This window comes from Loxodonta africana, chromosome 4, assembly GCF_030014295.1.
Source record: "Loxodonta africana isolate mLoxAfr1 chromosome 4, mLoxAfr1.hap2, whole genome shotgun sequence".
Classification (NCBI taxonomy): Eukaryota; Metazoa; Chordata; class Mammalia; order Proboscidea; family Elephantidae; genus Loxodonta; species Loxodonta africana.
In genome coordinates, this window is record NC_087345.1 from 73810169 (window position 1) to 73833743 (window position 23575).

The window sequence follows — 23575 nt, forward strand, 5'->3', positions numbered from 1 at the left end:
TGTTTTTTTTTTTTTTTTTGAGAAATTTTACCATTATTAACATTCATGCAGAAGTATGAACCAGCATGAATATATATACCTTAACAAATACGAAGTCTGCTATAGACAAAATTGCAGTGTAAATGGGGATGATGTTTCTGGCCATCTTTTGCCTGCTGGACTACTTCTCCCTTCCTCATTCTGCCCCACAGAGATCTTATTCTCTGGTGTCTCTACTGTGATATGCCCCTGGGGCGTCCATCCAAAACAGCACATAGGGTATTAGCCAACATCTTTACCCATTGAACTTCATGGCATATACCATACTGGTATCCCATAATAGTGGTATCAATAATACTAACATGTACTGAAATTTACCACGTGTCTTCGTGCCGCTATAAGAGAAATACCACAAGTGGATGGTTTTAACAAACAGAAATTTATTCTCTCACGGTATAGTAGGCTAGCAGTCTGAATTCAGGGCACCAGCTGCAGGGGAAGGATTTCTTTCTCTGTTAGCTCTAGAGAATTTCTCTCTCGTCATCAATCTTCCCCTGGCCTAGGAGCTTCTTGGCACATGGACTCGAGGTCCAAAGGACGCACTCTGCTCCTGATGCTTCCTTCTTGGTGGTATGAGGTCTCTCTTTTCTCTGCTTAATTTTCTCTTTTATATCTAAAGAGATATTGACTTAAGATACAATATAATCAAACCCAGTCCTGTAGATTGAGTCCTTCCTCACATAACTTCCTCTAATCCTGCCTCATTAACATCATAGAGGTTAGGATTTACAACATATAGGATAATCACATCAGATCACAAGATGGTGGACAGCCACACAATATTGGTAATCATGACCTAGCCAAGTTGACACACAATTTGGGGACATGATACAATTCATAACACTATGTGTCAAGCACCTTGCATGCATTATCACATTTAATTCTCTCAGCAACCACATAAAATAGGTACCATTAGCCCATTTTGCTGATGAAAAAGTAAGGATTAAGAAAAAAAAAAAACTTCAGAGAAGAAAACATAGGATCAAATGCCCGCCCTAATACACAGCTTTAACACGATACAAACCATAACTAACAGCACACAAACCCCAGAAGATAAGCTAGATAACTGGGATCTTCTAAAAATAAAACATTTATGCTCAAAAGACTTCATCAAAAGAGTAAAAAGAGAACCTACAGACTGGGGAAAAAAATGTGGCTATGACAAATCCAACAAAGGTCTAATCTGTAAAATCTACAGGAAAATCCAATATCTCTACAACAAAAAGACAATCAATTAAAAATTGGGCAAAAGAAATGAATGGACACTTCACCAGAGAAGACATTCAAGTGGCTAACAGACACATGAGGAAATGCTCACAATCACTAGCCATTTGAGAAATGCAAATCAAAACCACAATGAGATACCATCTCACCCTGGCATTACTGGCATGAATCAAAAAAACAGAAAATAACAAATGTTGGTGAGGCTGTGGGGAGATTGCACTGTTGGTGGGAAAGCAAAATGGTACAACCATTTTGGAAAATGATATGGCACTTCCTTATAAAGCTAGAAATAGAAATACCATATGGTCCAGAAATCCCACTCCCAAGAATACATCCTAGAGAAATAAGAGCTGTCACACAAATAGACATATGCACACCCATGCTCATTGCAGCATTGTTCACAATAGCAAAAAGATGGAAACTAACTAGATGCCCGTCAACAGATGAATGGATATTGTGGCATACACACACAGTGAAGTACTACGCAACAATAAAGAACAGTGATGAATCTGCAAAGCATCTTACGACATGGATGAATCTGGAGGGCATTATGCTGAGTGGAAGAAGTCAATCCCAAAAGGACAAATATTGTATGAGACCACTACTATAAAAAGTCATGAAAAGGTTTACACACAAAAAGAAACAATTCTTGAGTCCCTTGAGAAAATATAGGCATTCCATCAAGTTCTTCTGGGCAGTGTTATTTCTGTTCACTGGTTGGTCAGTGACTTTCTGTGCTGTGTTTGCTTTCAAGTGATTGTCCAATATATCTCTGATATTCCTTTCCTCTACTGTCCTTTTTTTTTAGCTGGGATGTCACACAACTCTAATGCTTTAAGAATGTCCTCCTTGTTGTCATATTGGTTTTCTAGTCTGTCTTCATAGATATCCACAAGAAAGGCAATTAGGTAGGGAAGACTGTGACTTGGTTGTAAATCAAGCAATTGATTGAACAGATTGGAATATTTCAAAAGGCCACAATCCTGCAAAATCCTTCTCAAGAAGTTCCATGCACTTTCACTATGTGGTACTAGTTTGATCATTTCCAGACTATACTAGGCTTCTCTCTTCAATACAGCAGGATTACTGTAGCCAGTGGTGTTAGAAATTACAAAGTACCTTTGATTCCAGACAGAGTTATTTCTCACAGCTTCTTTGAGAAGTTGGTCTACATATTGCAGTTCGTTATCCCAACATTTTAATTCCTGAGTAATTCACTGTCCACACTGCCAGGCATGGTATTTCTTTGCATCCTGATTAAGAATATCAGCAGTAATTATCAGCTCCTGAGATAGATCTTTCAGCCGTTCCACTAAGGCTCGCCTAGGATGCTAAGCTTGATAGGTTGGGGGCTGTTCCTTAATTATTGCAGTGATATAGTTCGTTTCCTCCTGTGAAGATCCTTTTGAAATGACTTTAAGAGAACTCTCCGAAAATGCATTATTGGCTGCATTTAACTCAATAACATCTCATATTAGTTTAAAAGACTGTTCACTCTTTTCATCAGGCTGCAGCCACAGCCGGGAAATAATCATAAACATCTCCAAATTTTTCACTATAAATGATCTGAGCCAGTGGATTGGGGCCATCGCTCTTTGGCATTGGATCTTTATCTGCCCACTCTGCTCTGTTGCTGTACAGGACATGGGTGAGCAAGTCCAGACTCAGAAACCTGTCGGCCACTGGAGACGCCACCACTTCTGTAGCCTAAACCTCCATCTCTTCTTCCTGCTGCTGCTGCTGTTGTCACTGCTGTGGGTGCAACTGGGGTAGTGGCTGCACCAGCTAATGGGGCTGGCTGCCCCGGAACCGCTCGATAGCCTCCATCTTGCGTGGGCCCACCTAGACTGGAGGCCTGGTGGCACACTGATTAAGAGCTGCAGCTGCTAACCAAAAGGTTGGCAGTTCAAGTCCAGCAGCTACTCTTTGAAAACCCTATGGGATGGTTCTACCCTGCCCTATAGTTGGAATCGACTTCAGAACAACAGTTTTTTTTTGTTTGTTTATCAGAGGGTAATGCAATGAGTTAAAAGATGCACAATGTGCATAAGCTAAACCAAACAAGCCACTTTGGAGAAGAACATCTTGTCCTGAGAGTGAAAGGAGAGAAAATTATCTTCTACGGTCTGCCAAAAACAGATACAGTACATAGAAAAACAGGGGGAGAAAAGTTGTTTTCTTTGAATAGCCTAATGCTTTCTTCCTGGGTACCATGTTTTCCTGGACAGTTTTATAGCTGCATGGAAAATCAACCCAAACTCAAACATATAATAGAAATTTGACTTTATAAACCATTCACTCGTTTTAGAATAACTCTGGTAAGGAATTTTGGAGTGCTTTTTGCTTGTAGGGTAAAACTTTAATCACTGATACACTCATTTTGAAGGTATAAATTCAGGTGAGATTTAGGTATTCTGTATTATATAGTAATGGCTCATAGAGAAAAACATCAATGACTAGATATTAGGAGATATTACTCTAGTTGTAATAGTGGTGTGATATTTCAGAACACAAGTTTTAGAATCAAATAGAGCTAGGCTTGAATCACAAGTCTGCCATTTACTAAGTATATGATACTTGGATGAGTTATTTAATCTTTCTGAACTTTCTTGTTGTTCCGTGCCGTTGAGACACTTCTGACTCAAAACAACCCTATGTACAACAGAACAAAACACTGCATGGTCCTGCACCATCCTCACAATTGTTGCTGTGCCTGAGCCCAGTGTGCAGCCACCGTGTTAATCCATCTCCTTGAGGGTATTCTTCTTTTTCGCTGATCCTCTACCACACATGACATCCTTCTCCAGGGATTTGTTCCTCCTGACTATAAGGCCAAAATATGTGAGATGAAGTCTCACTATTCTCAATTCTAAGGAATACTCTGACTGTACTTCTTCTAAGACAGGCTTGTTCATTCTTCTGGCAGTCCATGGTATATTCAATATTCTTCACCAATGCCATAATTCAAATGCATCAGTTCTTCTTTGGTCTTCTTTATTCATTGTCTAGCTTCACCTATGTGTATGAGGTAATTGAAAATACCTTGGCTTGGGTCAGGCATACTTAAGTCCTCAAGGTGACATATTTTCTTTTTAACATTTTTTAAAGGTCTTTTGCAGCAGATTTGCCCAATGCAATACATCATTTGATTTCTTGGCTGCTGCTTCCGTGGGCATTGATTGTGGATCCAAGTAAAATGAAATCCTTGACAAATTCAATCATTTCTCCATTTATTATGATACTGCTTATTGGTCCAGTTGTGAGGACTTTTGTGTTCTTTATGTTGAGGTGTAATCCATACTGAAGGCTATAGTCTTTGATCTTCTTCAGTAAGTGGTTCAAGTCCTCTCCACTTTCAGCAAGCAAGGCTGTGTCATTTGCATATCAAAGGTTAAGAGTCTTCCTCCAATCTTGATGCCCTGTTCTTCTTCATATAGTCCAGCTTCTCAGATTATTTTCTCAGCATATAGATTGAATAAGTATGGTGAAAGGATACAACCCTGATGCACACCTTTCCTGATTTTAAACCATGTAATATCCCTTTGTTCTGTTCAAAAGACTGACTCTTGATCTATGTACAGGTTCCACATGAGCACAACTAAGTGTTCTGGAATTTCCATTCTTCGCAATGTTATCCGTAATTTGTTATGATCCACACAGTCAGATGCCTTTGCATAGTCAATAAAACACAGGTAAACATCTTTCTGGTATTCTCTGCTTTCAGCCAAGATCCATCTGACGATAATATTCCTCATTCCATGTCCTCTTCTGAATCCAGCTTGAATTTCCAGCACTTCATTGTCAATGTACTGCTGCAGCAGTTTTTTAATTATCTTCAGCAAAATTTTACTTGCATGTGATATTAATAATATTTTTCAAAAATTTCTGCATTCCGTTGGATCACCTTTCTCTGGAATGGGCATGAATATGGATCTTTTATAGTCAGTTGGCCAGGTAGTTATCCTCCAAATTTCTTGGCATAGACGAGTGAGCACTTGCAGCATTGCATCCATTTGTTGAAACATCTCAATTGGTATTCCATCAATTCCTGGAGCCTTGTTTTTTACCAGTGACTTCAGTGCAGCTTGAACTTCTCCCTTCAAGATCATCAGTTCATGGTCATATGCTACCTCCTGAAATGTTCGAATGTCGACCAAATCTTTTTGGTACAGTGACTCTGTGTGTTCTTTCCATCTTCTTTTGATAGTTTCCTGCCTAGTTAAATTTTTGGCCCATGGAATCCTTCAATATTGCAACTCCCGGCTTGAATTTTTTCTTCAGTTTTTTCATCTTGAGAAATGCCGAGCGTGTTCCTCCCTTTTGGTTTTCTAAGTCAAGGTCGTTGCACATTTCATTATACTTTACTTTGTCTTCTCAAGCTGCCCTTTGAAATCTTTGTTCAGCTCTTCCACTCCATCATTTCTTCCTTCTGCTTTAGCTATTCTACATACAAGAGCAACTTTCAGAGTCTCTTCTGACATTCATTTTGGTATTTTCTTTCTTTTCTGTCTTTTCAATGACCTTTTGCTTTCTTCATGTATGATGTCCTTGTTGTCATCCCACAACTTGTCTGGTCTTCAGTCATTAGTGTTCAATGTGTCAAGTCTATACTTGAAATGGTCTTTAAATTCAGGTGGGATATACTCAAGGTTGTACTTTAGCTCTTGTGGGCTTAATTTTCTTCAACTTCAACTTCAACTTGCATGTGACCAACTGATGGCCTGTTCCACAGTCAGCCCCTGGCCTTGTTCTGACTGGCGATATTGACCTTCTCTATCATCTCTTTCCACGAATATAGCCAATTTGATCCCTGTTTGTTCCATCTGGTGAGGTCCACGTGTACAGTCGCTGCTTATGTTGTTGAAAAAAGGTATTTGCAATGAATAAGTTGTTGGCCTTGCAAAATTTTATCATCTGATCTCCAGCATCATTTTCATTACCAAGCTCTATTTCCCAATTACCAATCCTTCTTCTTTGCATCTTGATTGCATGTTTGATCAATTTCAGACTGCAGAAGTTGGTAAAAAAAAAAAAAAAAAAAAACACTTCAATGTCCTTCTCCTGCCTGGAGGGGAGATGAGAGGGCAGAGGGGGCCAAAAGCTACCCAAATGGACACGAGAGAGAGTGGAGGGAAGAACTGTACTATCTCTTTAGATGGAGAGCAATTAGGAGTGTATAGCAAAGTGTATATAAATTTTTGTATGAGAGAATGACCTGATTTGTAAATTTTCACTTAAAGCACAATAAAAATTAATTAAAAAAAAAAATCTTCAGTGTCTTCATCTTTGGCATTAATGGCTGGTTTGCAGATTTGAATAATAGTTGTATTAATTCATCTTCCTTGTAGGCATATGGATATTATCCAGTCAGTGACAGTGTTGTAGTTTGGGATAGATCTTGAAATGTTCTTTTGAATGATGAGTGTCCATAGTTATATTCTGAGTGCTTTCCAACCTGGGGGGGTCATTTTCTGGCAATATATCAGACCATGTTTAACTGCTATTCGTAAGATTTTTCCTGGCTTATTTTTTCTGAAGTAGATTGCAGGTCCTTCTTCCTAGCCTTCTTAGTCTAGAAGCTCCAGTGAAACCTGTCCAGCAAGGTTGACCCTGCTGATATTGGAAATATCAGTGGCGTAACTCCAGGCATCACAGCAACATGCAAGCCACCACAGTACAACAAACTGACAGAAACTTTATCTTCTTCATTTCTAAAATGAGGATGTTATCATGTGACTCTCAGTGTTGCTCTGAGAATTCATTAGCTGCTCAATTAATGGATCACCTTAATGCCATTCCAGCTCATAGCAACCCTATAGGACAAAGTAGAATTGCCCCATAGGGTTTCCAAGCCTGTAAACCTTTAAAAAGCAGACTGCCACATCCATCTTCTGAGGGATGGCTGGTGGGTCCAAACTGCCAACTTTCGGTTAGCAGACAAGTGCTTTAACTGCTGCACCACCAGGGCTCCTTATGCTATCATTAAAACCAAACCCAAACCCATTGCCATGAAGTTGAATTCTGACTCATAGCAACCCTATAAGATGGAGTAGAACTGCCCCATAGGGTTTCCAAGACTATAAATCTTTATGGAAGCAGCCTGCTGCATCTTTTTCCTGCAGAGTGGCTATGGTTGGCAGGCAAATGCTTCACCACTGTGCCACCAAGTCTCCTTCATTACCACTGCCTAATTGTGTGATCTTCAGCAAGTTAATTTCCTGGGCTCTGGCTTTTTGATCTGTAAAATAAAGGATTTGGACTAAATGACCTCTAATTCCTTGTGAGAATGGAGCAGGACTGGGCAGTGTTTTGTTCTGTTGTGCGTAGGGTTGCTATGAGCCGGAACCGACTTGACAACGCCTAACAACAACAGTTCTTTATCCAGATTTTAGATTTTATGAATCCCATGATATATTATTTCTTGCTTCCTTTTCTGTGTCTTCACATCATATAGACATACATATTATTGTGCTTGACACCATGTATTATTATTTGTTCATTTTCTCCCAGGCTTTTTACAGTGCCTGGCATAGAAAAGGTGGTCAATAAGTGTTTATAAATGAATGGATGAATGTATGACTACCTGAATAAATGAATGAATGAATAATTTAATATTATACAATCCCTAATAATAGAGTGACAAAGACACAGGAAAGAACTATCATTTTTTTAAACTATATTCCTGAGTATATTTTTAAAGTCTTGGTGAAAGTAAAAATAATACTAATAATTTTTATTCTTATCTAATATAGATAGAAAACTAGGTTGGGAGTTTTATGGTAATGAGAGAGTAAAGACAAATCAAAGGCTGTAAACACAAACGCATGCTTTTGGAAGCAATCTACACATCACTGATTTAGCTGTGTTGTTCTTACCCCACCCCAACACAATAATTACTGAAAAAGAGTCTGGAATTTCTTCCCGTGGACAATTTCAAAAATGTATTTTACTCTTAAAGCCAAGAAGACAGATTAATTTTTTCCCCTACCTTCGTTTTTGCAATCATAATAAAAAAGTGTACTTAAATCTATATTTTAGGCAGTTATAAATAGAGTGTCAGGAATTGCTTGGCACTATGTTTAGCAGTTCATATAAAAAAGCAAATAAGATATGGCCTTTGCTGCCTAAGGAGTTAACATGTAGTCCCCTTGGTAGTGGCTTGACGTGCCGAATTTAACAAAATTTCAGTTTTTCTTTAGGCCTTAACTCTGAAAGGCAGATAGCACAATTATCTGAAATTTGATGTGGACTGAAATAGAGGCAATCCCATGTCACTGAGATACGTTTAAAGGACTTAGCCACGATTCCAGAAAATGTGGAGTAAACCTGAATGGTGCCCTCAATTTGAATACCTACTTTAAACACTTTTTTCTTTCTTTCATAGTTAAGCCAACAGTACATGTCTCATCAAGTAAACAGAACGGAGAGTTATCAGAGCTGTCATTTTATGTTAAAGAGATTAAATATTTGCTTTATTAATAAAATTAATTTGTTAATTTTATTAATTATTATTAATAAGATTAAACATGGGTCTGTAATGCAATTATTAAGCTATGCTAAAAATAAGAGTTGGATAAAATAACTAAGGTAATTTTAATGAGCTTTCTACGACTGACACAAATATTTTCTCCCATTTAAAACCAGAATTTTTCATCAAATACTGGTGTCCCAGCAACTTAAACCTTCAATCCACTGAGCAGATGCCTTTAGGCTCCTAACCCACCTGCTGGACCCTGCTAGAGCTCTGAGAGGGTGTGAGCTGAGCCTTGATTATGGCTGCTTCTAACCCCTCCACTGATGGTAGGTCCTTCAGCCTCAGCTCACTGTATTGAGTTCATATTGTTTCTTGCTTCCCTCCACAAAATTGGAGGATCTCTTCATCTAAAATTAATCTGTATAAAATACACTTAGTAGAGATGGGGGATCTACATTTTCATATTCTAGTCACTTTAAGAATTTAAAATTACCTTGCCAGGAATAATAATAGTGATTTTTTGAAGCGTGGAAAGGACACAGAACGTAAGAATACAGGGGGGGTGTGTATTGTGTATGTGGTGTGTGTGAGCATGTGTCATGTGTATATGTGTGAATGAGGGAGAGAGATTGTAAATCTGTGTTGTGGGGGTGATGGTGGCTAGCCATACTACCTTCCTTTCTGAGAATCTCAATAAAGAGGATAAAATAAGAGCGGTAACAGAAGCAACTGGCTTAGAGATACTTTTAAGACAGTCATTAAGATCTACCAATAAATTCCAATCTGCCAGCTAGAAACCTCTCTCATGGGGCTTTTCCAGTACTGAGCAGCTTCTGTTTTGCTGAGCACTTGCTGACATGCTCAGTTGTTCTTTTGATGCCCTGTTTTTTTGGGGGGGGGGTAGCTGAGAAGCTATTTCCAAATCTGTGCTGTGATGCAGGGAAAGAGTTAAGAGAGAGCATTCATCATGTCTTTAAGTCTTCAACTGCCCCAAATTAATACCAGCAATGTTTTAAAGGCAGGAAAAACTTTCATTAAAAATGTCAAAGTGTATATGATCACAACATATTAAGTGAATAATGAAAGTTTTTAAATAGTTTGAACATTTCAATCCCTATTTTAGTTTTATATTTCTAATCATGTGTGTGCACACACGTGCACATGTAGCAAAAGACTGGAAAAATACACACCAGGTTTCTCAAAATTTATTTCATTGTAAACCAATTCTTCAGGATAGTAAGAGGTGCTGTCTTTTTTTTTGTTTTGTTTTAAGTCACTTTAAGATTGTGAAATGCTCACATAAAAAATGTTAAACAGGTTTCTTTACTCCAGGGCTGCCTAAATGTGTCATATGATGATGGTAAACTATATGAGATGTTTATAACAAAATATGTAGTTGTCCAGGCCCCATTTACATGAAGAATTTTCTAGAATGCAACTTAATATTTAACACCAAGCTTCCATTCCACCAATATAAATGATAAAATCATATTCCTAGTTTTTCCTGGAATTTCTCCCTGTTTTCTGGGGCTGGGTTATAGCTTGGGGCTTAGAAAGTGTCAAGATGAAGGGAGGGGAGACAGTGAGTGCAACAAATCTAGTCCCTGGTTGATATTGAATCATACATCATCCTCATCTCTTGCTCTTTCTGCTTCTTGAATGATGCCCACCAACACACGTAAAGCAGATAAAGCAGAAGAACTATCCACCCCAACAGAGACTCAGGAATATTTCATGAAGCTGCTTAAGTTCCCTTCTGTCTAGGTGATATTGGCCATACTGGAAATATTTACAACAAGGAAGTCAACAAATTCTACAAATCGGGGCATCCTACCCTCCTCCCTCCACAGCAAGTTGGTTGTTAACATTTTATCAGCATCCACTGTACTTCCCCCCTTTCTCCAACTCCCTTTCAGCTCCTGGCCCAACACTTAAAAGATTTGTAGGCTGTTTCTTATTTCTGCCCTACTACACGCCCCCAAGGAGCCCTGGTGGTACAGTGGTTAAGAACTACTGCTGCTAATCAAAAGGTCAGCAGTTCAAATTCACCAGCCAACCTTGGAAACCTTATGGGGAAGTTCTACCCTGTCCTATAGGGTCACTATGAGTCAGAATTGACTCGATGGCAATGGGTTTGATTTTGGTTTAGGACATGCCCCCACCCTTACCCAAGTCAGTGAAGTACTGAGTCGGTTATCATTGACATTGGTGGAAGAAACTGGAAGGGTAAAAGAGGCCTTTTTTATTGGGACTAAGGCCTATGCTAACTGAACTGAATCGCTTCGTGATAGATGCTGTACTCAGGGTACAGCAAAAACCAATCACTTTTTGTTTTAAATGAACTCTGTGGTAGAGTGCCTCAAAAAATGGCTGCCAACAACACCTACCATTCATGTACATGCATGCGACATCCCCCGTCAAGGGTCAGAGTTTATCTCCCCTGCCCTCGAAACTGAACTGACTTGTAACCAGTAGAATATGTCAGAAGTTTTGCTGCGTGGATTCTAAGCCTAGTCCTTAAGAGGCCTGGCACGTTCCAGACTTGCTTTCATGGATTCCTGAGCCATCATATATAAAATCTTACCACTTCACATGAAGAGTGAGATATCCAGTCAGACCCCAGACATTTCAGCAGGAGATACATGTGTAAAGCCATTTTGTATGTTCCATCCCCAGCCAAGTTTCCAGCTGAATGCAGCTTCTTGAATGACCCCTACCAACACACATGGAGCAGAAGAACTACCCAACCGAGACCAGACTAAACTACAGAAACATGAGTTAAAAAAAATCATTTTTTGTCCAAATTGCAGAATCATGAGCAAATAAAAATTATTTTTGTTCTAAGTCACTAAGTTGTGTGGTGCTTTGTTATGCGTAAAAGGTATTTGAAACACTCTCTTCCAAGCAGTATAATTATTTAAATTATTCTAATCTCTTCGCTTTAAGCATCTAACTCAATATCCACAAGTGTTGCTATATGTTAAAGGAACACTCCCTTATACACAATAGAATTCATTACTAGAGTATTTATTTCCTGCCATTACAAAATTTAAAATTATCACTTCACTCAGCAGATTATTTTGTGGAAAATTCTAATTCTAAAGTTTATATGGAAAGTCAAATACCTAGAATAGCAAACTCATCATTGAAGAAGAACAAAGTTGGAAGATTCAAACTAACTAATTTCAAAAAAAAAAATTTCAAAAGGTGTGATAAATCTATAGTAATCAACACAGCGTCATACTGGCAAAAGAATAAACACATTGCTTAATGGAACAGAACAGAGAGCCCAGAAATAGACCTACACAAATATAGTTAACTGATCTTTGACAAAGGCACAAAGGCGATTCAAGAAAGAAAGGATAGTTTTTTTCAAAAAATATTGCTGGAATAACTAGGCCTCCATTTATTAAAAAAACAAAAAATTAATAAATAAACCCAGACAGGGACCTTACATCACTCACAAAAATTACCTGAAAATGGGCCACAGGCCTAAATGTAAAATGCAAAACTATAAAACTTCTAGAGAAAAATCTATGTGACTCTGGGTTTGGTGATGAGTTTTTAGACACAACAACAAAAGCATGATGCAAGAAAGAAAAATTGATAAGTTGCACGTTATTAAAAACTAAATCATCCGACCTATGAAAGACACTGTTAAGAGAATAAAAAGATAACCCACAAACTTGGAAAAATACCTTCAAAATACATATCTATCTGACAAAGAGCTTGTATACAAAAGATACAAAGCACTCTTAAAACTCAACAATCAGAAAAAAAGCAACACAACTTAAAAGCAGACAAAAATCTAAACAGACATCTCACCAAAAATATATATACAGATGGCAAAAGAGCATAGAAAATGATCATTTGTCATTAGATAAATACAAATTATCTAATGAGATACCTTTTCACACATACTAGCATGGCTAAAATTCAAACAAATTGACAATATCAAATATTAACAAGGAGGCAGGGCAACGTGAGTTTTCATTCATTACTGATGGAAACGCAAAATGCTGTAGCCACTTTGGAAGACAGTTTGACAGTTTCTTACAAAGCTAACATAGGCTTACTATTTTGTATAGCAGTAGCACTCCTGGGTATTTACCTAACTGATCTGAAAACATATCCACACTAAAACCTTCACATGAATGTTTACAGCAGCTTTATTCATAATTACCAGAAACTGAAAGTAACCATGATGTCCATCAAAGGGTGAATGAGTGAACAAACTGTGGTACATCAATGCAATGTAATATTATTAAGTAGAAGAAAGAGATGAGCTATCAACCCACAAAAAGACATGGATGAATCTTAAATGCATATTGCTAAGTGAAAGAAACCAGTCTGTACAAGGAACACAGTGTATGATCCAATTATATGACAGTAAAATGCAAAACAGTAGTGATGGTAAAAAGATAAGTGGTTTCCAGGGACTTAGGGTAGGGGGGATGATTAAATAGTTGAAGCACAGGGGATTATTCAGGGCAGTGAAATTATTCTGTATGATATTGTAATGGTGGATATACAGCATTACGTATTTGCCAAAACCCACAGAACTTTGCACCACAAACATTGAACCTTAGTATGCTATTAAAAAAAAAAATTATTTAAGAGGTCAAGGGATCCCAAGATGGAATGCAGAATGTGACAAAGCAATTGAATTGTTTTACAAATGTATGAAGCAACATCACTGAAGGGGTGGGGGAAATAGTGGTGGCTAAGTAACGTTGGAAATGAGCGGGATCTCTAAAACTCAAGGCAAAAAAGAAAAACAAACTGTGCATAAGCATTATATTCTAGTTAATAAAGTTGTTTCCCAAGGGGTATGATTTAACAATTCTGATAATTCTGTATATGTACACTAAAATTGAACATTTAAGTAAATAGGTGGTGGATGGCAGGAGCCAGGTTTCTCACTATTGGTGTGGGAACTTACAAATAAGTGAGAGTAGAAAGCTAGAATGATCCATGTGGTAACAGATTAGAATTAGAGACATAAGTATGAACAGGGACAGATTATCCAATAAGCAAGGTACGCACAGGCTTACTTAGGCTTACTTACTAATCAAAGATGTGGTGAAACCCATGTGAAATTGTGTACTACAGATTAGTAAGTAAACACAAATAAACCTGTGCTCACCTTGCTTAATGTAAACTTGTGGGTACCTTGCTTACTGGTTAATTCTCCCCTGGGTATGAACTTACATTTAGCCTAATATAGATACAGATGGCAACATACAGAAATGTTTACAGATACACTTATATGCGCAGACTAGTATACACACACATATTTCCTTGCTCTGTCAGTCAAAAGGGCAACAATACTCCAGTAAAAATGAACACACATAGCACTCAGATTTTGGTTTCTAGCACCATTCTCCAATAAAAGGTACCAAGGCTCCTTGGAAAAATGTCTGGCACTAGGATTCGGGCAGGAAATATACAAAGTGAGCCTGGAGCATCTGATAGTGTCAGAAAGTAAGGAAGTACTAAAACATGCAACAAAACATGCAGGCATATATAATAATGGGGATATGCAAAGCGGACACAGGAGTCAACTGAAAGAGCCCCTGATGGCCAAAACTGGAACAATTAGTGCAACAAAATAAAAAAGTAATATTAACTTATGACTCAAAGTATAAACTATCCATGAGTCCATACTAATACAAATGAATGGATGAATACATGAGGAGAAAGGACAAACTTCCTTTGAAAAAGAATTGCAAATAATTTGTGTAGATTCTCCACTCTCAAGGAGGTGGAGGATAACTCCCCATTCCTTAAGTGTGGCTCGTACATAGTGACTTTCTTCCAAAAAGTACAATGTTATAAGAGGGGAAAAAGAGAAATTCTATAGTGAAGAATCCTGGCAAGCACTACCTCATCCAGATGATCAAGATCAACTTCAACAGTGATAAGTCATGTTGATACTGTACACTCCTGGTATGAGGTAATGAAATTGGCACTTTACCTCTGTGGTGTTCCTCCAAAAAAAACATTAGTCCAGTCTAATCATGAGAAAAACATCAAAGAAATCCTAATTGAGAAACATTGTAAAAAATACCTGACTGGAGTCCCTCAAAACTACCAAAGTCATCAAAAAGAAAGTCTGAGAAATTGACACACCAAGAAGAGCTTAAGGAGACATGAACACTAAATGTAATGTGGCCTCCTGGATGGGATTCTGGAACAGAAAAGGGACGTGAGGATAAAAGTAAGGAAACCAGAATAAAGTATAAACTGTAGTGAATAATAATGTATCAACATTTGTCAATTAAATGTAACAAATATACCATATTAATAAAAAATATCAATAATAGGAGAAAGTGGGTGTGAGGTATACGGGAACTCTCTCCAGTCTCTTCACAATTTTCCTGTAAATCTGAAACTGTTCAAAAGTATAAAGTTTATGAAAAATTGGTTTAATGTATCACTTCAAAGCAACCTAAGATAATAGAGCTTACTAATAAATAAACCCAGTGCCATCCAGTCGATTCCGACCCATAGCGACCCTATAGGACAGAGTAGAACTGCCCCATAGAGTCTCCAAGGAGCGCCTGGCGGATTCAAACTGCCCACCCCTTTGGTTAGTTGCTGTAGCACTTAACCACTACACCACAAGGGTTTGCTACTAATAAATAAGACCTCCAAAAGCTACCACCTGAGGAAGAATTACAACGTGTTCATCAGTGCTCATCAATGCCCTTGGGGACCTCTCTTAGGCCCCAGGACACATTTCTGAGGGAGATAATTCAAGTTAATAAAATATTTACTGTGGTTTATCTCAGTGATTCTCAGCAGAGGTACTAGGGCTTTATGATGTGTCTTAGGAAATAATGGTAACAGTGAGTTGTTTGAATTTGGGGAGGGGGTTTTGCTACTTGCAAATAATGAATGGGGGTCAAGAAACCAAGACATACTGGAACATCAAGACCGCTCTATCCAAGAAAAAAAATTGTCTCAAGTCCCATATGATCTTTGAATGACTCATCAACTGAACATTCAGTTAGGTGAGAGGTTAGTTTTTAATTACATGAACCTAGAACCTAACTCAATTTTACATTCTAAACAATATACTTTTTGCAGTATTAATATACAAGTTAATATATAAATATTACAAGAAAGCAGCTACAAAGAAAGTCAGATTTTACTTTGTTTTGTTCGAAAATTTACTAAAGCTTCTTTGACATTTCAGAAAATTATGTTTCTGATGACCACCACCACCACCCACTGCCTTCAAATCGATTCCAACTCACGGCGACCTATAGGACAGAGTAGAACTGCCTCATAGAGTTTCCAAGGAGTGCTTGATGACAGTACCACTTATTTTTTTGAAACAAAACTACCATATACCTTCAGTCTGAATTTGTAGCTGTCATAGTAATATTGATTTGAACCTACTTTTTAGTCTATATTTCATAATGTCTAATATAACTTTCATGGAGCCCTGGTGGCACAGTGGTTAAGAGCTCAGCTGCCAACCAAAAGATCAGCAGTTCAAATCCACCAGAATATAACTTTCATGACAAAAAGAGGAAGTATTGAAATTGCAGTTGTCAAGGATTTCATCCTACAAAGATCCACAATCAAAACCCACGCAAACAGCAGTTAAGAAATGAAACAGCGTATTGCATTGGGCAAATCTGCTGCAAAATACATCTTTAAAGTGTCAAAAAGCAAAGATATCACTAGAGGACTAAGGTGTGCCTGACCCAAGCCATGGTATTTTCAATTGCTTCATATGCATGTGAAACTTAGACAATGAACAAGGAAGATAAAGGAAGAATGATGCCTTTGAATTACAGTGTTGGTGAAGAAAATTGAATATACCATTGACTACCAAAATAATGAACAAATCTGTCTTGGAAGAAGTACTGCCAGAATGCTCCTTAGAAACAAGGATGGCAAGACTTCATCTCAGGTACCTTAGACATGTTATTGGGAAGGACCAGTCCCTGGAGAAGAACATCATGTTTGGTAAAGTAGACAGGCAGTGAAAAAGAGGAAGACCTTCAATGAGATCAGCTGACACAGTGGTTGCAACAATGGGCTCAAACATAGCAATGATTATGAAGATGGTATAGGGTCAAGCAGTGTTTCGTTCTGTTGTGCATAGGGTCACTATGAGCTAGAAACGACTCCGCAGCACCTAATGACAACAATATAATTTTAAAATTTCAACAACATTTGATTGAAATCTGAAACTGGGTTTTATAGTTTCACCAACGAAAAAACATCAATTATGTCTACTCTTCCAATATGTTTCTCTAACGAAGAAATGAAACCATCAAGATTAAGTGAACTATTTTAAAAATCTGGTAATGAAGAATAAAAATCTTCTTTCTTTTACAATAACACGAACTATCATAAAATATGGTAAGCTCCACAATATTAAAGAAAAATAATTTCACCAGTTGTATGAAAAGTTTTAGTTTGATTAAAAGAATACAAACAAGATCGTTTCTTTTTTGAGCAGTAAGATTGTTTTGAGAGATTCATTGAGATGTGAAAAATGTCAAAAATCAGCTGCGGAACAAATAGCAATTGGGCAAATTTCAAGCACAAATGGATAAAGTAGGGGGATGAAGCTTTATTTCTTATACATATGAATATCATATGGAATTAAAAAGTCATAGAGAAAATGTTATTTTCAAAATTATAAACATTATCTATGAAGGAATTGTCAATATTAAACACTCAAAATTATCTTACGGAAAAAATTATCTTTTCCCAATTTCATCACTCGTGCAAAAAAGTACCAGTATAGCTGGTTGGCAACATGTGTTTATTACCATTGCAAAAGGTAGCACCAGTGTTTCAGCATTTAATTACATATTTAACAATAAGGTCTAGTTGCCAGAATCTTACTGAAGTCTTTCACAAATCAAAAAATACTGTTTTAAGTGCCATTAAATTAAGAGCATCCCTTGAACAACAGATTATTTTGTAAACTGAGCAATAAAAAAGTGTTTTAATGTTATTACCCTCCGCATGGAAGAGAAGCCCCTGGCCCAAACGGATACTGCTCCATTGCTAGCCGATTACTGGTGATTCAAACCTACCAGAGGAACCTGGCAATCTACTTCCTAATGGTCACAGCCTTGAAAACCCTGGGGAGCACAGCGCTACTCTGCACCCATAGAGTCACCAAGACTCAGAATTACCTGGACGGCAGCTAACAACAACAACAACATGTGGAAGTCAGATGGTTCTACTGAAGGTATTAGCTAATAAAATGCTCTTCATTATTAGATACTACCATAGAATTTTTTAGTTAAAAGAATAAAAAACTAAACATTAAATTTAAAATGCTACAAAGTGAGTATTTTTAAAGATACATTTAAAAAGGTAAATGGGGCACTTAAATTGCAAGAAAATTAGAAGAATTAGAGTAAGGTGAATTACCATGACAGCCATGGGCAAACTTACACTATTTAAAACAATTTTGATTATTGAGAATTTTTAGCTCTCACCTTTGCAACAGTTGGGAAAAAATAGGCTTAAGATAACTTACTTGAAAATATTCTTATTGGAATGCTATTTTTGAAGAATAATGATTAGATTTAAAGATCTGTATGTATTCTCTGGAACCCTGGCGGCACAGCGGTTAAGAGCTACAGCTGCTCACCAAAAGGTCGGCAGTTTGACTCCACCCTCCACTTCTTGAGAACCCTATGGGGCTGTTCTACCCTATCCTATAGGGTTGTTCTGAGTTGGAATTGATGCAGCCTAGCAATGGGTTTGATTTTGGGGGGTTATGAATTCCCAAAAACCTACTAATTCCTTTGAAAAAAATGTGGGATACTTTAGCCAAGTTTTATATATGTATATATATACTTCTTTGGAAAGAAAAGAGGCTAATTATTTCAGTACTCCCTACCACTATTTAAGGATCCCAGTGGTGCAGACAATTAAGCACTCATCTGCTAACAAAAAGATTAGGGGCTTGAATCCACCCAGCGGCTCCACGGGACGAAGACTAAATATTATCGACAGTTCTACTTTGTCACATGGGGTCACTATGAGTTGAAAAAGACTCAACAGCACCTAACAGCAATAACAATGACATATTTAGCTGTTGTTATTTTTGTTAGGTGCCATCAAGTCAGTCCCATGTACAACAGAACCAAACACTGCCCAGTGTATCACCATCAAAATCGTTGCTACGTTTAAGCCCATTGTTACAGCCACTGTGTCAATCCATTTCATTGAGGGTCTTCCTCATTTTTGCTGATCCTCTACTTTGCCAAGCATGATGTCCTTCTCCAGGGACTGATCCTCCCTGGCAATGTGTCCAAAGTACATGAGGTGAAGTCTCACCATCATCTCTTCCAAGGAGCATTCTATCTGCACTTCGTCCAAGACAGATTTGTTCATTCTTCTGGCAGTCCATGGTATATTCATATTCAGTATAGCTACTACAAAAACAATGACACCAATTACAAATATGTAACGTACCATATTGCTGAAAACATTTAAAATGCTAAGATCTCCTGCAATTTTATTAATAAAGATTTTTTTAATATATCACTTTATTGTAATCCTATATATTTTGAAATTTTATAATACAATAATAAAAATACTATGTTGTGTTGTGAATTTAATTTCGTCCCCTAAAAATACACATTGATGTTCTGGCACCTATACCTGTGGATGGAATTCTGTTTGGAAATTGGATTTTTCTTTTGTTATGTTAATAGGGCCACAGCAGAGTATGGTGGGTCCTAAACCTAAACACTTCTTCTCATAAAAAGAGCAGAATAGTCACAGAGACACACACAGGGGAAGACAGGTGTCAACGAACACCATGTAACTCATGGGGCTACCAACAAGGAAGGACTTTCACCTAGAGCCACACGTTGAATTCAGACTTTAGCCCCCTGTACTTTGAGAAAATAAATTTCTGTTCTTAGAAGTCTCCCATTTGAGGTATTTCTGTTATAGCAGCACTAGGTAACCAAGATATGTTGTAAAAATTATAAATTGAAGTTAGTTATTAAATTTGGAAGCTGGCTGCTGTCTTATTCTGGGGTCTATTGCACAAATTCTCCATAGTGTTATTTGGGTTTTTTTCCCCTGTGTTCCCACCTCACCCCACATATACACATTCATAAGTATTTCTTGGTGCCTCCTTAGGTGTAAGAAAATAGTCTAAAAGACAGGAGGGCAGTGAATGGAAGAGAGAAGCGTAGTACAGTTTCTGGGCAGCATTAAGGGCTGACTTGAAGTTAGTGCAATGAAATGAAGGTGACACAGCTTTCCTGGTTATGTGCTTTTTTTCCCCACCCACAATCAAATGCTTGGGTCCAGGCAGAGTTGGTGGAGAATTGGATCTAACCAAGCTTTGTATTTTTCCAAAATATGTAACCTTGCAAGAGTAGGTTAAGGGAATTGATGTTATATACAATGAGGATGATAATAGCATATGTAATAGCTATAATCATTTTTTATAAATTATGACATCACTGTCCTTCCATTTGTCCATGCTCCAGAACCAACAGAGGATTTGCACCTCTGTTCTCAAAGCAAAATTCATCCTTCTAGTTTCAAAATTAAATGTCCTTTTTGTAGGAAGTAGGGAGGGAGTTGGTATAGGTGTCAGCATTGGGCACTGACTGACTTTGTTTGTATTCTTTATAGGCATAACCTATACGAATAAACTTTTACTGATAAAATCTCACATTTTCTTGTAAAAATGACAGAAATTTTACTGTGAAGGTCATTTAGATAAGGGTTAGGCCACAAAAGGCAATAGTTCCTTTAGTCAGAGTGACTTGACTATTCTCTAGCAAACTTCTTGGCAAGCATTCAGTGCCTGAAGTCAGTGGAAATCCCAATCCCATCCTTCATTTTACAAAACATAAAAAAAAAAAAAAAAAAAAAAAACCTCAAAGCAAATAAGCAGATGTTTGGGTTAAGACCTTGCATGTCTGAGGACTACATTGCTCTAAATGATTTAGTTGAAGGCCATCCCAAGGTTATATCATTGCCAAGGTTCCCATTTAGCATCCCAATTGCCTCTCATTGGAAGTTTCCAGTAATAAGAAGCCATGGCTTTGTTCTCTTACTCAGACACTAATTGGCTTTAGTATCTCAAAAGCAGCACCTGCTAACCCACTGGGAAAATAAGAACAAATAATAAGAAACATTTTTAACCTATCAAACGGGGGCGAGGGGTGAATTTATTATTCAAAAGTAATTTTCGTTTTCACAATTAAATCTACTAATGTATCAAGAAGCAACAAAAAGATTTTTAAAATCAAAGGGAATTGTGATGCCTTTTGATAACTGCAAGAGAGATTGCTTGAGGGGAAGGAGATAAGGTCAGGATAAAAGGATTTTCTACAGCTCGACTAAGAGACTTTTGATGTACAGCTAGCACATTTTGACAAAGATAAAAAATTGTCCTAGAAAAATAAAAGATAATTATTTCAGAAAAATACATTCAGGCAGTACCTAAAAGTGGTTATTGGGCCAACCATTCAGTTCGGGAGACTAAAGGTCGGAATTTAGGGCACAGTTCTAGATCCTTATTTGTGAGTAGTCCCAGGCATTCCTTGGAGTTCCCTCATATCTGCTTTCCCCTGTGTGTGTCTTCGCATCTATTCTGCTTTTAATAAGTCAGAAGTAACTAGGTGTAGGATCCACTCTACTCTGGTATGACCTTATTAACACAACAAAAGAAAACCCCTATTTCCAAACAGGATCCTATTTACAGGTATGGGAATTAAGATTTCAACATATATCTTATGGAGGACACAATCCAAACCCTAGCAGTTACTTTGCTCAAAAAACCTAGTCAAATTAAGACAGAGGTTCCCAGGCTGCAGAAAATTCCACTGCCTCAAGCAGCTTACTTGGCATGCCCTGTAGGTTTACATCAAAATCCTGGTTCCCCTTTCCTTAACTGCTGCCCAAAACTAGAGGAAATTGTTGGAAACCGGTTTAGCCGTCATGTTGATATTCGGGATAACCTTTTAGACCTCATACATAGTAACTTCCCCACCCCTGGGTGGAGTTTAACTGCCACTTTCTGAACACTCAATGCATGAAGTTATATGTAAACCTCATTGAGCCTGCATAGTATGATTACGAATGTTGCTGATGTAACCTGTATGAACTTCCTACTTGTAAACCCCTTAAAAATAACCTTTCCTCTTGTCCTCATTAAGCAGTCTTGGAGGCAACAGTGCCAACTGCTCCTTTCCTTGCACAATAAGGTAAAGGTACCTTTCTACTCTCCACCTCTGTCTCTCCTTTATTGGCTGAGACGAGTCATGCTGAGTAGAACCTGGGGTTTCCACCCAGCAACAAAATTTTTTTTCTTTTTTTTTCCATTTCACCATTAGCAGCTTGATTTGATGTGTAACATGAAGAAAAAAGTTGCTATTTGGGGAGCGGGGGGAAGAAAAACTACAGCCAGCTTCTAAACGTAGTTTGCCAGATGAACAACTCTTTTGTTTGGGAGATTCATGGGCCTTTTTAATTACGCAAAGTATGCCCCAAATCCTAAAAAGTGAGCAATGAGGTAAAGAAGAGTTAAATGTCTCTGCATATTAGAATGCTGTGATAGTTGTAATATGTTCCAGAATAGACAGTGTGGTATTATATGTGTGTTACTTAGGCTAAGATACATCCTTGGCACATTTAGATATTCTAATCAGGATTTCACACTGGAGTGGTGAAGAGGTGGGACGTGGGAGACAGAGAGCTAGAATTTTATCAGAAATATATCTCTGATCAACAACAGACATTTTGCTAATAAGCATAACAGTAAAATTTGTAACTTATTTATCATTATAATGAACATTAGAAATTAGCTGTCATTGGTAAAAATAGTAATATTCAATATATATGAATTGGCTAAAATACTTTAGAACAAGGATTGGCAAACTATGGCCCACAGGCCAAATCCAGCCCTCCCCTAGTTTTTGTACAGCCCACAAGCTAAGAATGATTTTTACATATTCAAATGGTTGAAAAAAAATGTTTTGTGACAATTGAAATTTATATAAAATCCAGATTTCAACGTTCATAGATAAAGTTTTAAAATCAGGAAAGGTGTGCACCAGGGTTGTATCCTTTCACCATACCTATTCAACCTGTATGCTGAGCGAATCATCCGAGAAGCTGGACTGTAGGAAGAACAATGGGGCATCAGAATCAGAAGAAGACTCATTAACAGCCTGCATTATGCAGATGACACAAACTTGCTTGCTGAAAGTGAAAAGGACTTGAAGCACTAACTAATCAAGATCAAAGACCACAGCCTTCAGTATGGATTGCACCTCAACATAAAGAAAACAAAAATCCTCACAACTGGACCAATGAGCAACATCATGATAAACGGAGAAAAGATTGAAGTTGCCAAGGATTTCATTTTACTTGGATCCACAATCAACAGCCATGGAAGCAGCAGCCAAGAAATCAAACGATGCATTGCATTGGGTAAATCGGCTGCAAAGGACCTCTTTAAAGTGTTGAAAAACAAAAACATCACCTTGAAGACTAAAGCGCACCTGATCCAACGCATGGTATTTTCAATCGCCTCATATGTATGTGAAAGTTGGACAATGACCAACGAAGACTGAAGAAGAATTGAAGCCTTTGAATTGTGGTGTTGGCGAAGAATATTGAATATATTATGGACTGCCAAAAGAATGAACAAATCTGTCTTGCAAGAAGTACAACCAGGATGGTCCTAGAAGCAAGGATGGCAAGACTGCATCTTACATACTTTGGACATGTTGTCAGGAGGGATCAGTCCCTGGAGAAGGACAACATGCTTGGCAAAGTACAGGGTCAGCCGAAAAGAGGAAGACCCTCGACGAG

General features: G+C 37.7%; 1 pseudogene; it reads right to left on the minus strand.

Moving 5' to 3' along the window:
* Positions 1–294: 294 nt before the first annotated feature.
* Positions 295–23575, minus strand: part of LOC100665190 (protein farnesyltransferase/geranylgeranyltransferase type-1 subunit alpha-like) — a 162300-nt pseudogene continuing 139019 nt past the window's right edge.